Source organism: Rattus norvegicus, chromosome 5, assembly GCF_021556685.1.
Source record: "Rattus norvegicus strain SHRSP/BbbUtx chromosome 5, alternate assembly SHRSP_T2T, whole genome shotgun sequence".
In the NCBI taxonomy this organism is placed as follows: domain Eukaryota; kingdom Metazoa; phylum Chordata; class Mammalia; order Rodentia; family Muridae; genus Rattus; species Rattus norvegicus.
Window position 1 is genome coordinate 160992530 of NC_141538.1, and position 16116 is coordinate 161008645.

Here is a 16116-nt window from a genome sequence, read left to right on the forward strand (position 1 = left end):
TGTGAGTGCATTCATTTATTAAGGGTCTGCTTTGTTCAGGCTCTTGCAGGCTCGGGGATCTGCTAGTGCGCAGAATAGAAAAGAGCCATCTGTCTCCTTCCGATACTCCATGCTGAGGAGGAAGCAACGCCAGGTGTTAGAAGTGAGCCCCGTATGCAGAAGGCAGGAAGTGGTGGGTGCTGCGGAGCGAAAGGTGGGGCTAGGAGAGGAGTGCGAGCTGGGGAAGTAGCTAGGCTAAGTGTCCACGTGAACAGCTGGGAGGGGCCCGCTGGAGATGGGACACTGAGTAAGGAGCTTCCTCAGCGGAGGGTTCAACTGTGCGGGTGGCTGAGGGTGTAGATAACTGAGGGGTGATGCATTCGGGAAGGAGCCGTCCAGGTCTAGGTCCAGGCAGGGACATCCCTGTGTGTTGTGAGAGCAGCACAGAGGTATATGTGGCTGCGGAGGAAGAAGGCAGGAAGTGGAGACGTGGAGGCAGAAAGGCCACGTGGTCTCAGGCGGATATGAAATCAGCCAGGGCCATAGGAGTGTGTAGGAACTCTGTGTTGAGAGCCACCGTGGAGCTCAGGACAACGAACAGCATGATGTCATATACGACACAAGAGGGCCACTCTGCCTGTGCTCTAACAGGGTCATGTGCAGGTAGACGTCATGTCTGATGATACAAACACCCGTCATGAGATGTTCACCATTAATCTCCACTTTACAGATGAGTACGTGAAAGTCCATCTTTGAGAAGGAAAAAAGAACACAGATCCCATTCAGAAATAAAAGTAGCATAGTTTACCTGATGTGTGTGTGTGTGTGTGTGTGTGTGTATGTGTGTGTGTGTGTGTGCGTGCACGTATACATGCATAGTAAGTGTACATGTGTGGGTATATATGTAAACACGGAGACTGGAGGTCAACCTTGGGTATCATTTCTCAGACATTGCCCACCTTGTATTTGAGACAAAGTCTCTCTCTAGTAGCTGGGGCTCACAGATTAGATCAAACTGACTCCCGGTGACGACCACCTCCATCTTCCTAGTGCTAAGGTTGCAGGCACATGCCTTGATGCCTGGCTGTTCAAATGGGATGGAACTCTTGTCCTCGTGGGTGGGCACCAGCATTTACCTATCCAGCCTGTTCCCAGCCTCTCCCCTCCCTGCTGTTCTGTGCTTTGTCTTCCCTCCCTCTCCCAGCCGCAAGTGTTTCACTTTCATTTCAAAACAAGTAAAAGCTATCAAGTGCATAAAGGGGAAAAAAAGGAAACATTTTCTTTCACAGATCGGCAACTCCAGAACGAACGGCAGGACTGGCTTCTCCCACCGTGTCTCAGACAGTCCCGAGAGCCACTGCAGGATGCAGGGAAACCTTCATGGCTAGAGGTAAGAAGCAGGTGCCTTGTGCTCTGTCACCCACAACTTACATAAAACCGGATCAGACCACCCACAGCGGTGTCTGTGAAGCAATGCAGACTTGGCACCGAGATGCGCACATTTTTTTCCCCTTTATAAGAGATAAAGACTCTGAGCCTCAGGGAGGCTTGGAAGAATGCAATGAGGTCACTCCACATCTGTTGATGTCAGGGCCTGAACCCACATCATCTGACTCCCATTGGCACCCCTGGTCTCGCACCTCCACCAACTGACACTCGTGACTAAAGAGGAATAGAAACCTACTTGAACATTTTCCGTGATCTGGAGATTAACCAAACCTGGTTGTGTAATCTTCTAGAAAGAAATATATAGCTCTGTATCTCAGCTCGCAAATAGTTTCTGAGTATCTGCTAGAAGCAAAGCATTGCTATAGGGCCCAAGGGACCTGAAAATAAATGAGAGACGGCTTCCAGTGAGCCAGCAACTTCCAAAGCATGTGTCTAATAGAAGGAAAATTCCCCAGTCAACCAGAGCAAAGGAACTCTACAGGGAAGGCCGTGGGATCGCTGTGTAGACGAACAGCATGAGGTGGGGAAGTGTCTTGGGAGCCCTCCCATTTCATACCAGGTGGAGCTTTGGCAATTACGACAAGAACTTAAGGTCAGAGGAAAACTCAGAAGAAGAGAATAAAAACCACACTTTCTGACAAAAGGTATGTTTTTCTTATGTTGACTCCATTATGACTTGACAGGGCCATCGGATGCCCAGATATTTGGTCCAATGTTATTTCATGGGTTTCTATGTGGTGCTGGCTGGTTCGACTCCTGCTCTCCACATATCTAGGGACCATTGAGCGCCAGGCAGAACGGAAGAAATGAAGCTTGTCCGTCCGGGTGGGTTCTCAGGATCTCAGTTGGTGTGAGTGCTGGGTAGAAACAGCCTTCTCTGGGGGTTTCCAGTGAAACAGCTTTCCTTTGGGGGGGTGTAACAAGGGCCATATAAACCTTGGGGAGTGGGTAGGGGGTTTGGGGATAAGTGTATATTATTGGCTGGGGCTGAGTGCTGGGAACACTTCATTTGCATAAAGAGGAATTCCAAGTGCTAGCCGGGCATATGTCCTTACAGGGAAAGAGGAAGTTAAGCCTATAATTTGGCCACCAAACTACCTGATTACCTTAGCAGTGGTGGACCTGGAGTTTGCAAAATCTATGCACACCAGAGCATGCAGGAACCAGAACAGGGAGGGATCGATGCTTGGTCCCGCTGGTCTCAAAACGAGCTTTTTTCATGGTTTGGACATGTCTCAACCTCTTGCTCTAGGTCTGTTCCTCAGGTTGTGCGGGCCTCTTTTGTCCCACAATGGGGTTAATGTTAGTCAATTTCTCCTTGGCGCGATGCACATCTGAAAGAAACTTCTTAGGGATCGTGGTGTTTAGAATGAAAATTGTTCCCTATGGTTTAGGGTATTTGCACACTTGGTCCCCAGTGGGTGGCACTGTTCAGGGAGATTTAGGAACTGTGGCCTTGCTGGAGGAAGGACGTCACTGGGAGCGGGCTTTCTAGCGTTTTAGCCACACCCACTTCTAGTTCACTCCAAGGCTTCACTCTGGAAGTTGGAAGATGTGACCTCTCCGCTCCTTGTTTCTGCTCTCGTGCCTGCCCTTCCTCCCCACCATGATGACTCTTATCCTTCCAGAGCTGTAAACCCAAACGGACCCTTCATTCCACGAGTTGCTTTTGGTCGTGATGTTTTGCCAGAGCACGGAAAATTAACCAATACAAGGACAGATGATCACTTTTGCCACTGCGATGGTGGATGACATGGCGTCACAGAACAACTCGGAATATCAGGGTTAAAGCACACGGTAGGATTTAAATGGTGAGGTTTGCATGGTCTCACTGGGATCTGGGACTCACAAAATTTGATCAGGCTGGCTGGCCAGCTGGGCCCCAGATTACTCGGGGTCCACCTTCCTGTTGCTGGAGTTAGAGACACGCACACCACACCTGCCTTTTGTGGGGGTGGTAGGGATGGAACTCGGGTCTTCATGCTTGTGAGGCAAGCACTTTACAACTCTATTCCCAGACAAATAATACGGCTTGCAGTAATCAGGGATATAATGGGAAGGACAGGATTCTGGAAAACGGGTTCTAGTCAGCTGCCAAAGAGCCCCACCTCCATTCCAGGAGCCTCAGAAAGATACCACAGCTCTTCCCCCTCAGTAAACATCACAACTTTATAGGTATCTTACATTCATTCACAGCTCTTCATCTACCACATTTAATTAGAGCAAACTGAAATTATGAGACAGGGTGCCTTCAGTTATAGCTCCATTCTATTGTTGCAATAAAATACCTTGGCAGAAAGTAGATTTGGGCAGAAAGGCTTTACTTGGTTTACAATTCCAGATTACAGTCCGTCAGTTTGGGGAATTCGAGACAGGAACCAAGTAGCTAGTCACATCATATCCACAGCCAAGAGCAAAAACAGAATAAACATGTTCATCTTGTTCCCAGTCAGCTTTCTCATAACTCAGACTGTGTAGCTCCCCAGCCTAGGGAATGGTGCTGCCCACCGTGGGCTGGGTCTTCTGACATCAATTAGCAATTAAGAGAATCCCTCACAGACATGTCCACAGGCTGACTCGATCTAGATAATTCCTCACTGAGACTCTCTTTCCAAGTGCTTTTTGATTATGTCAAGTTAACAATTATAGTTTCTAATACATTCTCCATCTGTTCCAGGAATGGGACCACCTTGGATATGCTGGGGCTGGACCAAGGGAAGAGAATTGATAGACCACATCCTATAAACCTAAACACCAAAGGGAGGAGGACTGTGGCATTTCACTAGGTCTTTACTAATCCTCAGACATTGTTTTGCTTGTTTATTTTCTGACCTGATAAAATCAAACTTCAGCTCCTTGCTCTAATGTGCCCCAGTGTTCTTCTCTCTCTAGAGCAGAAGAGCCAAGTCTGCTGTGGTTATCTAGGGAAATGTGAAAAGAGGCATCTTCCTGTAGTGATATCATGGTGACTGGGAAGCAGAGATATATAGGGAGAGATCAAGGCAAGATGTAGTCTCAAAGACACATCCAGAGTGATCAACTTAGGTCTAGTTAGGCCTCACTTCTTGAAGTTTGTGATACCTCCCCAAACAGTCAAAATAGCACCACCATCTAGAATTATGTCATTGTCACATAAGCCAATGGGGGACAGTTCATATTCAATGTTTAGCAAGGGTATTTATGTGTGATATTACATTCCAAGTCATATATTGGATGAAGCCTCTTGACCGATGTCATGTGTGTACGCCTCATTGTACCTGGAAAAGGCCAGCCTAGCACAAAAGAGAACTCTTTCTGCCTGACAGCCTTTAAGTACGGACAGTGTTCTTGTCCTCTCTTTAGACTTATATTGAAACACGGCTTTATGGCTTGATGCTTGTTGATCTAAATAACTGTGTGTGTGTGTGTGTGTGTGTGTGTGTGTGTGTGTGTGTGTGTGTTCGCATGCACACTGCTTGAGTTATAGGCATGTACACAGCCACACCAGGCTTTCTACAGATGCTTGGCTTCAAACTCAGGTCCTTACACTTGCGTGTAAGTGCTCTTTCCCACTGAGCTATCTTGCTAGCTATGAGACAACTCACTGTTTTAACGAATCTCTTTTTATCCATACATTTAAGGATTTCTGATATGTAATTTAGAAGTCTTTGGATAATACCAAATACCAATATAGCTGGGTTATAGAGTAGATCTCTCCCTCTCCCTCTCCCTCTCCCTCTCCCTCTCTCCTTCCCTCCCTCTCCCTCTCTCTCTCTCCTTCCCTCCCTCTCCCTCTCCCCCCCTCCCCCTCCCCTCCCTCCTTCCATATTGACAGCCCCACCAGCAGTGAGGAAAGTTTCCTCCTCCTATCCCCGACCCACACCACCATCCATCATTGTTTCTTCCTAATGACTGGCATTCCATTCTGAATGAAGGAAGACAGAATCCCTGTGGAGGAAGACATAACCTCCATGGAGCTTTGATCTGCATTTCTCTGATGGTTGGGGTGGGGGTGCGGAGGTACGGATGGGAATGGGTTGAACATTATTCTTTGTATCCTTTTGCCCTTTGTAGTTTATCTTCTGTGAACTGCCCTCCTCCCTTTTTATTTCTGAGGAGCCTGCCCTAGAAGCAGCCCATCTGGTCATCTGGTTTTTCTTCCACTGTCATCAATGTGCGACCTCAGACAAGCTCCATACTGCCCTAAGAACTTGGATAAAATCCCTTCTACAAGCAAAGACGGGGGAAATGACTCTGGGCACACAGTCAAGAGTGACAGCCATAAACTGTGATTAGCATAAACTTCTCAGCTGGAAGGGCAAAACAGTGATCCAGGAGAAGAATTTTAGGGATTTCACAGGCTATTTTCTTGTAGCTAGACTCAACTTCAAATCTTGACAATGTTAAATACATTGCATGGGTATATATAAACCATATATAAACTATCCAGCAGGGTCTGGGAGGTGGCTCAGTGGGTATCAGGGCTTGCTGTGAAAGCAAAAGGACCTGAGTTCAAATCCCTAGCAACCAAATAAAACATCTGGAGATGGCCACCTTAGCGTGTAATCCCCAGCATTGGAGGACAGAGACAAGCAGATCCCTCTAACCAGCCTGGGCACATACTGTTCCACTTTCTCCTTTTCTGGGACATCCATCCTCTCATCAAAGGATCCCACACTTTACTACGTATCAATGATGTTGCTTTTCCACTCTTTCTACACAAGATGACAACTCCACATGAGTCTCTGCCCCTGAGGACCTTCAGTGGGACGAGTTTGGAGACAGAAGATAGTCCACTGATGGCTCTGCTTCTGGTAAGCGAATTCATGTGCTTGTGTCATAGTCTATAACAAAAATGGTGTCTTGCTTTGGTTTTGAGAAGAGGTCTTCCTGTCTTGCTCAAGTGGTCCTCATTTCCTAGGTACAGGAATCCTCCTGCCTCAAATTCTCAAGTGTTTAGACTGCAGGTATATACAACCCCATGCTTGGCAATGAAACCACTTAAGAAGTAGGAAAAAGAGGCATTTTTATGGTTAATGAATTTACAGTTCAGTTAAAAATCAAACTTTATTAATTATATGTGGCAGTTGATCTTAATTGTCAACTTGATACAGTCCAGAAACATCTGGAAAGAGAGTCTCAATAACAGACTGTCTAGATTGGGTTGGCCTATGGGGGAAGCCTTGCCCATTGTGGGTAGTGGGTTGGCCTATGGGAGAAGCCCCGCCCATTGTGGGTGGTGGGTTGGCCTATGGGGAAGCCCCGCCCATTGTGGATGGTGGGTTGGCCTATGGGAGAAGCCCTGCCCATTGTGAGTAGTGGGTTGGCCTATAGGAGAAGCCCCGCCCATTGTGGGTAGTGGGTTGGCCTATGGGGGAAGCTCCGCTCATTGTGGGTGGTGGGTTGGCCTACGGAGAAGCCCCGCCCATTGTGGGTGGTACCATTCCCTGCGCAGAAGATGCTAAACTGAGGGGAGTGGAGGAAGGGAGCCAAACGCTGGCATGCTCATATTAATTCATTGTCCTCTGCTCTTGACTGTAGATGGGATGTGACCAGCTGCATCAAGTTCCTGCCATCTTGACATTCCCACAGCGATGGACAGTGACCTAAAGTCGTGAATCCGATAAACCCTCCTCCTTTATGTTGCTTTTGTCAGGGTATCATGTCACAGCAACAGGAAAGGAAGCTACGACAGCCTCTCAGTACCGCCTCCCTGGAACGTTCTCTGTCCTCTGACTTCATCTGTCCAACCTGTGTGTGTCCTGCTATCTGTGGCTTCTTTCAGCCGTAGAGTCTTTGTTGTTTAGCTCCAGGTGGGTATTTCCGTAAAGTGGCGAGTGTCTGCTGAGAGTTGCATCTGCCTGTCGTGCATAGTGTGAGCAGCCCGCATGTGGAACTAGGAGGACTGCAAACAGACTAGAAGAAAAGCGAGGCACATTTGCTGCAAGTGTGGTCTCAGCACCGTGTGATGCGGCTCCCCTTTGCAGAACTTAAGGAGGAGGAGAAGCTTTCAGTTATGAAGACCTGGTGTTTGCCAAAGGAAATGCTGAAGGGAGTTTTGCTGCTCAGTCATGGTGTATAAACTCCGTGAGTGACATCAGGGTTTGTGGAAGTATTAGGGTTGGGTGGCAAAAGTTTCTCTACATTATCAAGAACCTTGAGGAAGCAGCTGAACTGAACCCTAAAGTTGAGACTTCGACTCCCTTGACAGTGTTAGGTGCTGAGTACCTGCCATCTACATCCTGTCCAAATGCAGAGAACACTTGACCAACTGATGTTATCTACAACGCAGCCATTTTACCTGAAGCTTAGTGGACATCAGAGGAGGGGGAATAGAAAGATCATAAAAGCCAGAGAACCAGAGTGTCTGCTGTGAGATAATGTCTTCTAGTCATGACAAAGAAATTGTAGCCATGAAATCTTAAAAAATATGGTTACCTAAACAAGATCTGCACAATGACTATACCAGTTGCACACCAGTATAGATGGGGGAAAGTCTCACAAGGCTGCATCTCAGTATGAGGAGCTGAAGGAATTAGTGGCTAATAAAATAGGGAGAATTAGAATTCTCCAGGGACAAACACTCTAATAGGTTATCTAATCCAATGTGGTCAGCCCTAAACATGTGTGTGTATACACATATATGTATGTATATAATGTATGTATATATGCGTATGTGTATATATATATCTGTATATAGGTATGCATGCATGTATTTATACATATACACATGTATTTATTGAATATATGTGTGTATGTATACATGTATGTTTGTATGGATATATACATATATGGATATGTGGATGCATAGATGTATGATGAATATATGATGGATATATAATGGATATATGTGGATATATGGATATATGTATGTATGTGTGTGAATAGGTATGTATACATGTATGTATGTAAGAATGAGTGGATATATGAATATGTGGATATGTGGATATATAGATACATGGATATATGATGGATATATATGCATATATACATATATACACATATATATGCAATACCAAATGAACTGCAGACCATGTTTATATATACACAAGTGTGTGTGTGTGTATGTGTGTGTGTGTGTATGTGTGTGTGTGTGTGTGTGTGTTAAATAATTAAAGTACAGTTCATGAATGTGAGAGAGAGCCAGGGAGAGAGGAAGGGGTGGAAATGATGCAAATATAGTACTCATGTATGAAATTCTCAAAATTAATTACATTTCAAAAGGTAGAAGTAAGAAGGCTTACAAATGGGGTGTAAGGAAAGAAAGCAAACCAACGAGTAGACCTGCGGGTGAAGGCACACTGATCAACAAGTGTAATGATTTGAGTTCCCCAGGACCCACATTATGGGAACAGAGGACTCATTCCTGCACAGTGTCCTCTGACTTTCGTATGTGCACAGTGGAATGCATAAGCTTGTACACACACACACACACACACACACACACACACACACACACACACACCATAAACCAAAAATGAGTTACAGCAACTTAGAAATAGGCACAGTGACTATTATAGTAAACTAAAATTAATTCACTCTTGAAGTATCATGGCACAGTCCAGGAATGAAGTCACGTGTGGGGAATCCTGAGGGCTTGTGAGAACACACGACAAGAGTCCTGTGGCCTCGGTTTCTTCAAAACACAGAACTGTTCTTGGAGCATGCTTCTGTTCTCCTCCCGGGTGTGACAGACAGCAGCGAGTTTACTTCAGATTAATCATTATGGTTTGCCGTTGTTATTCAATTAGATGTTTAAACTGGCCTCTCTATGCCTCCATGGAAAAGCCATGGTTTTGCCACGTGCAGCCTGTCCTTGGGATTCTATGCAGCTTGGACTCATGAGAGCTTTACTTAACCCTTAACCTCTCTTAACCCTCCGTGTATAAATTTTCCGAGGATCTGAATAAAGCATGAGACTTTAGTCAGCCTCATTTATTGACTCTGTTCTCCGGGGTCCCACTGCCTCTGGAGCGGTGACATTGAAAAAGGCTTTTGTTTGTTTCCTTGCTTGCTTGCTTTTACTTTTTCAAATTAAATGAGTGCAGCCTTGGTTCTGAGGGTGTGTGGAGTCCACTGAGCCACACAGCCATGACACAAGCCTCCACACTCCCTCAGTACTTGTTTGCTGGTATCAAGAACACCCTCTAACCTTACGCATCCCATATGTATAAGCATGCAATGTTGAGGGAAGACCTTCTCTCTTTTATGCCCTATTTTTTGGTCTTCTGTTGTCTGATTAGGGACACAAACACTATTGGATTTCAGTGCCTAAAGGGTTCAATATGTCGCCATGTAGTACCAGTAAGGACAGGCCTTCCCACTGAGCCAAGAGGAGCAGCTGGCCTGCCGTCATTCAGATTGGTGCACTCTGATGTTTCCACAATGCAGTTCTCACAAGGTATCCCTTACTTGGTGTATTCTGAAAAACACAGAGCTGATAAAATTTCCAAATGGCTTCTTTGGTGATGTGGGAAACTGGGAGACACATCAAGGATTGCTTCGGGTGCATACCTCCAGCAAACAAGAAAGGAAGATTCAATTATCTACCGTGGATGTGTAGTGCTGGTGGAGGAGGTGGTCATGATTCCCAAAGGCAGATCTGAGAGATAAACCAAGACTTTAGTGTGAACTTGAACTTTGAGGTGACAACGAGAGCCCAAAGGGAGACGTCAGATCGACTGTTTGACCTAAGTATCTGGCATTCTCAGCAGAAAGTCTGACTTGAAATAGGGAGACAGAAGTTACTAATGAAGAGGGGTGTGTGTGTGTGTGTGTGTGTGTGTGTGTGTGTGTGTGTGTGTGCCGAAAACCAAGGTTAAAGAATGTCTTCCCAGTTACCCTCCACCTTGTCTTTTGAGGCAGGATCTCTCACTGAGCCTAGATTCAGCTATGCTGGCACATCAGTGAGTTCCAGGGATCCAGCCCTCATGCATGTACCCACAGTGTCGGACTGACAGCATACACTACCATGCCCAGCTTTTCTGTCGGTGCTGAGGATCTGACCTCAGAACTTCATGTTTGTGCAACCTGTAGAGCTGTCTCCCCGGATGAGGTGTCTTAATCATTTATTTAAATCGATGTGTGAAGTCATAGGTTTCATTATAGCATTTTCACACATGGCTCTTACCAGGCTGCTCTGCCCTGCCCTGCTCCTCTGTCCCCTCCTGACGGTGTTTACTAACCCCTCCTCTTATGTCACATACTTCTCCTGCTGGATTTGTTACTACCATTGAGAGTGGTTTTTCCTTCTTGTAGTCCATTTCCGGTTTCATGGCCTTTTACAAGGATGGTTTTGAAAGCCACGAGATGGTTTCATCGACCTACAGAGTAGGCACAGATGGCCCCCTCACCACCTTTGGGTACCTTAGGAATAAAAAGCAAAGAGAATTCAAAGAAACCATCCAGCAAGGTAGCGGAAGAATGGATGGTGTGGTCAGAGATTTAGAGAAAATATCCCAAGCCACAATGCTGAATATTCTGTGAACTTTCTAGTTCACAGGACTAGAACTTTCTAATGGACCAAACAAGTCAGGCAATGCTCAAAGTCTGGGGAAGATGAGTGTGAATTTGAGTAACTGGTCTGTGGTGCTTACTCAGAAATACTACTATAAGTTTTGAAGAACATAGAGCTGGTCAGACTTTCGGGTGGATTCTTAAGCGAGCTGGGAATTGTGGGGAGTGCTCACACTGTGCTCAAGTAGCAGCAATTTTAGGTCGCGTTGAACATAGAATATTGTCAGTCTGCCATGGAGTCTGCCTGGCATCCAAGCTCACAGTAATGATGCTTAGCTCTCAACCCCCATGGAAGACATGGGGGAGGGTGGAAAGGGAAGGAGAGAAAAAGAAGGGAGAGGGAGAAGGAGAGGTAGGAAGAAGGAAAGAAAGGAGGAGAGGGAGAGAATGGAGGAGAGTGGGGAAGAAAGAAGGAGAGGGGGAGGGGCAGGGTGTGCAGAGACCAAGACGACACAAGAACGTGCCCGCATGTGCTTGTCAGGGTACTGGAAGCATAGACTTGGATCAGGGGAAGCCATAAAGCAGAAGAATTTGTCTCCAAGCTATCTTATTTTTTCCTCCATCCAATTATTTTTCTTCTTTCTAGAGAATTCTCTGTGTAGACATTACTTGATAATAACAGCCACCTTTCCATGGCATTCGTAATTTGAGGGTCACCGAAGTAATTATGTGGACTCCTGGGCTGCATTCATAACTTTTTATGTGGCCTGATGAAAATTACACATTTGCAATAAGGCCTCACAGAGAGCTTCCACGTCTCGTATCAAGTCACACCAGAATAAGTGGGTCTTGTTTGGTTAAAAAAAAAAAGTCCTTTGAAACGTAGAGCCCTGGAGAGGTTAGGAGATAATAAGCATGAGATATTTGAGGTTGATGTTTCTAAGCACTTTCCAACCAAGAAAAAAAAAACTTAGCAAAAAATTGGTAGAATGGTACTTCATACACCCTTGAAACCAGGTGTGATGTTAGCGTCAACTATCAATGTCACACAACCAAGAATCACCTGGGGAAAGAATCTAGATGAGTGAGTAACTGTCTACATTGTGTTGGTCTGTGCAAACTACTGTGGGGAGATTCAGCCCACTTTGGGTGGCACCATTCCCTAAGAGGGGTGACCTAACCTGTATGAGAGCAAAGAAATGAGTCAGTAAGCAAGCATGCATATCTTATCCTACAACAGAAGTTAAACTAGAATTTGGGTAAGGTCGTATACCTTATTTAGACCACAAGGTGCCCAGGCTGCTATTGCCTACATTTGGCAAGGTGTTAAAAGTATGAGAGAATTCAGAAAAGAACAGAGCAGTTTCACATAGGAAAGAAATATGATGAGGAAAGGGGGATGGGAAAAGCCCATTAATTCAAGTAGATGTCAAGTAGAAGCAGCAGCCACCATGCTTCAGTTTTGAACACCAACAGAATTAATAAAACTTCAGTACAGTAAGGAACATTTAAATCACAACCCGTGGCAAGGGTAGAATTGAAAACTACTGTAACCTCCTCATCCCCATTGGTAAAGATGCTTTTAATGGATTGAGGTGTTTCAAGTAAAGACCCAGTCAACCTGTGGTCCTCGAATCTCATCAAATGTACCGAGTGTCTCAGAGGGAAAATAGCAATGGTATGCGATTCTCCCCTGACTCGTGAAAGGTTGAGGCACAATAGATCAAGTTCAAAGAATAAGAAGAGGCCATGAGGAAGTACAGACATCTTGGAAGTGGGAAGACCTAGCTGGGAATGAGCAGAGGATGTGTGTGGCTCCTGGCAAGGGGATTGGCTGGCTTAGAATGCTAATAAATTGGGGGCAGAGTAAAGAGACATCCTTCAGGGCTGGGTGAGAATGTGAGTTTCTAGACTCCAGCGGACCTGCCTCGGAGCCCCAATTCTGCCTGTGCAGTGTGAGCTGAGAATGATGCTTGAGCCCCTCCATGTTGTAAGATGATAATGAACTCAAGAGACTAGCGGAGATAAAGAAGCCTTTTAACATGCCATTCCACAGCAAAGGAGACCAGATGATATGGAGAAAGACAAAGGTTTTCAAAAGGCCCCTGATACTGAGAAACCTCTCTCCTTTTCCACAGGACAGGATTCATGCCCCACCCAAAACACCCCATCTCTTAGCCTAAGACACAGAGCCTCATCCAATGAACAATTTGAGGGTGGAGCAACCCTCCTTTTCCTGATGATCCGAGACTCAGTCACCAAGCGGACCACCTCCAACCCTCAGTGTTCTGAGGCAGGTGTGTGCCAGCGCCTGCTAGGGCAGAGAGGAGCCCAGTGACCTCCGTTTGTCTGTAACTCCAATGATCCCTAAGTGCTCCTCAAATGGATAATGTACCTTCCTAATTGACTTTTTATGTCCCACATAAGGCTGACTGACTCCTCACCTGAGATACAGAGAAATAAATTATGAAGACTATGGAAGAACAAGATGGGAGATCTTCCCAAAGGGTGGAATTGGGGTCTTCTCATCAAGAATCCTGTCTCCAGAGAGGGAAACTGCTGCTTTTCCTGACCCTGTTCTTCCTTGGTGTGCTGGATATGGGGGGTAGGGCAGCTCTTCTAAAATCTGTTACCAGGCTTGATGCAGCGAGCACCCTCATGCTCTCTGAAATCCCTGGCTTTGCGTGGAGATCCTGCATGAGAGGAAACATCTCAAGGGGAGGTCCTGTTACTTTTGGAAGAAGAAGGAAGAGGGGATGAGAAGGTGACAAAGTGTCTGCCTTGTGAGCATGGGGACCTGGATTTAATGCCCAGAGCTCATGCTTTAAAAGTTGACCTTGGTGATATGAGCTTGGAATCTTAGTACCTGAGATCCAATACTCTCCTCTGGCCTCAGTGGGAACTTACATGTATGTGCACATACCCCACCCCGCACACGTAACACATATGTAAAAATAAAATACCTTTAATAAGAAATGGAAGAAATGGAGTGGGAGGGAAGGAAGGAGAGAAAGGGGGAGGAGGGACAGCTGTCTGGGGAGTAGTAGACTTTAGCTATCAGAGCTATTCCCCCAGCATCTAAGGCTCTTCCCCTGAACCCCATGCCAGCTGTGGCCATGGGCTGGCTTTGGTCTTCTAAAATGCAATGGAAGTATGCCTTTGTGCCTCAGGGGAGGCCATCCACAGCTAGTGTGGGTTTACTCCTCATGGCATGGCCCCTGAGAAAGAAGGCCAGATGATGTTCATAATTTTTCCCTGTGACCAAGCTGTGGGACAGCATAAGTGACAACCATGGCTACTGTAAATCTCTAAATATAGAGACTTGTCCATCACCTTGGTACATCCTCATACCCACTGTCTGTTATGGGGCCTTTCCTCAAGGTAATACATTGGAAACACCCACCTTAGATGCCATCTTTCTAGAACATTTATCATTGGGAAACTGAGTCACACAGTGACAGGAAGGGGATACAGATGGCTCCAGAACACCATGCAGACATTGTTGGTGGAGAAAAAAAACCCAGGAATTTAACAATATGGAAGTTTAAAGGTACCCTAATTCAGATCTCAAACATGGGTAAGACTGTGTCCAAGACCTCATCATTTTCTGTAGATGAACAGAATTGTTTAGAGAAGACCACGCCCTTGTGACATTATTTTTAAGATTTATTTTTACGTTTTGTGTATGAGTGTTTACCACATGCATACAATATCCACAGAGGCCACAGAGGATATCAGATCCCCTGGAACTGGAGTTACAGATGGTAATGAGGCACCCTATCAGTGCTGGGAATACACCCAGGTCCTCTAGAAGAGCAAAAAATGGCTCCTAAATGTCAAACCATCTCCCCAGCACCTCATGTTTGGTTTTAAGACAATGTCTTTTCCAACACCTCTAACTTTAATTTTTCAATGCCTGCTTTTAATGATGGTTCTTAAATGCTTTAACCTCCCTTCTAGCCCACTGCCAACCAGAGATAGTGGAAAAGAAAGGTTATTAGGATTCTGGGTAAGTGAACCTGTTTAGAAATGGTTCTTTGGAGAAAAATCTGTGTTGTCAGGAAATCAGCGGCAGTTCAGTTCACAGAAGTCAGCAGCTCAATTCACTCACGACAACATCACGGATACACCAGCAGTCCAGTTCAGTAGAGTGAGGGTAGCAAACACGAATCAGCAGCAGCGGCACGAACTGGCAGAGACAGCCAGGCGTCAGCCTCCACTCAAGTCAACAGGAAGGATGAGGGTCAACGAGAACGCCAGAAAACATTCTCAGCCATGCCTCTCTCAGTGAAGCAAAGATCAGCAAAGATCAAGAGACCAACAAGCATTTAGCAGTGCAAGAAAGCCAAGCTCAGCCTCCTCACTGCCTGTCAAGTCCTTTTTCTTTCTTTTTTCTTTTTTTTTTTTTTTTCGGAGCTGGGGACCGAACCCAGGGTCTTGTGCTTGCTAGGCAAGCGCTCTACCACTGAGCTAAATCCCCAACTCAAAGTCCTTTTTACACTCCCTCCAAACAACACATGCCCTCCACAGGTTTTGTCTCGGTATGCGTGTCTGTCTCAGCTGACGTCACTCTGCCAATCAGTCCAAGTCCACAGACCCACAGACGCTGCAAAAAACCTTGGCACCTTGACACACCACCAGAAGATTTTTATTGCATTTCCCTCTAAGGAGTCCCAACAAACGCAACTCCACTACACAATATAAGGCGGACCAATACATGCGTGTCTTTAGCAAAACATCCTTCATCACGTGTCCTTAAACGTGCTTCCTTTAGCAGAACCCGTGTCTGCTTCAGAGGAATGTTCCTTCACATGTCTGCCCCAGCAAAACACCATCCAACACAACTGACTGCCCAAAGAACCTTTAAGTTTCCACGTCAAACAGCCTCTAGCAAGAATGTTGTAGGCAATGAGCAGGAAGTGGGTAAGCAGAGGTTCAGAAATGACACGGAGTCTCACAATCGCTTTTCCGTGTAAAGCTTTGGTGTGAACAAAGCAAGAACTGTACCATAAGGAAGGGCTGCCGTTGCATGGCACGTAAGAACGAGGGTCTCCAGGGCAACCCCTGACTAAGAGTTTCTCTTTGGGATGATTTCCCATCCACCTTCATTGTGAGTCGTGTGTGTGTGTGTGTGTGTGTGTGTGTGTGTGTGATACTGTGTGTGTGTGTGTATGAGAGAGAGAGAGAGAGAGAGAGAGAGAGAGAGAGAGAGAGAGAGAGAGAGAGATACAAGTTCACTTTGGGTGTCATTCA

At 45.9% G+C, this 16116-nt stretch overlaps 1 protein-coding gene and 1 long non-coding RNA gene across 20 annotated transcripts in view; one reads left to right on the forward strand and one right to left on the reverse strand.

The window, feature by feature from the left end:
• Kazn (kazrin, periplakin interacting protein) overlaps nucleotides 1-16116 on the reverse strand; it is a 988882-nt gene that overhangs the window by 602833 nt on the left and 369933 nt on the right. The gene's annotated exons all lie outside the window — the stretch shown is intronic.
• On the forward strand, nucleotides 506-9331 carry LOC134479046 (uncharacterized). 19 transcript variants are annotated; one of them, XR_015620518.1, is made up of 7 exons: nucleotides 506-713; nucleotides 1269-1369; nucleotides 2112-2278; nucleotides 3057-3239; nucleotides 4106-4214; nucleotides 5482-6221; nucleotides 6949-9331. It is a non-coding gene; the product is annotated as an uncharacterized LOC134479046 (long non-coding RNA). The 19 variants fall into 19 exon arrangements; XR_015620525.1 differs by lacking the exon at nucleotides 2112-2278 and adding an exon at nucleotides 1988-2072 and having other exon boundaries at nucleotides 518-713; nucleotides 6132-6221; XR_015620526.1 differs by lacking the exon at nucleotides 2112-2278 and having other exon boundaries at nucleotides 6132-6221.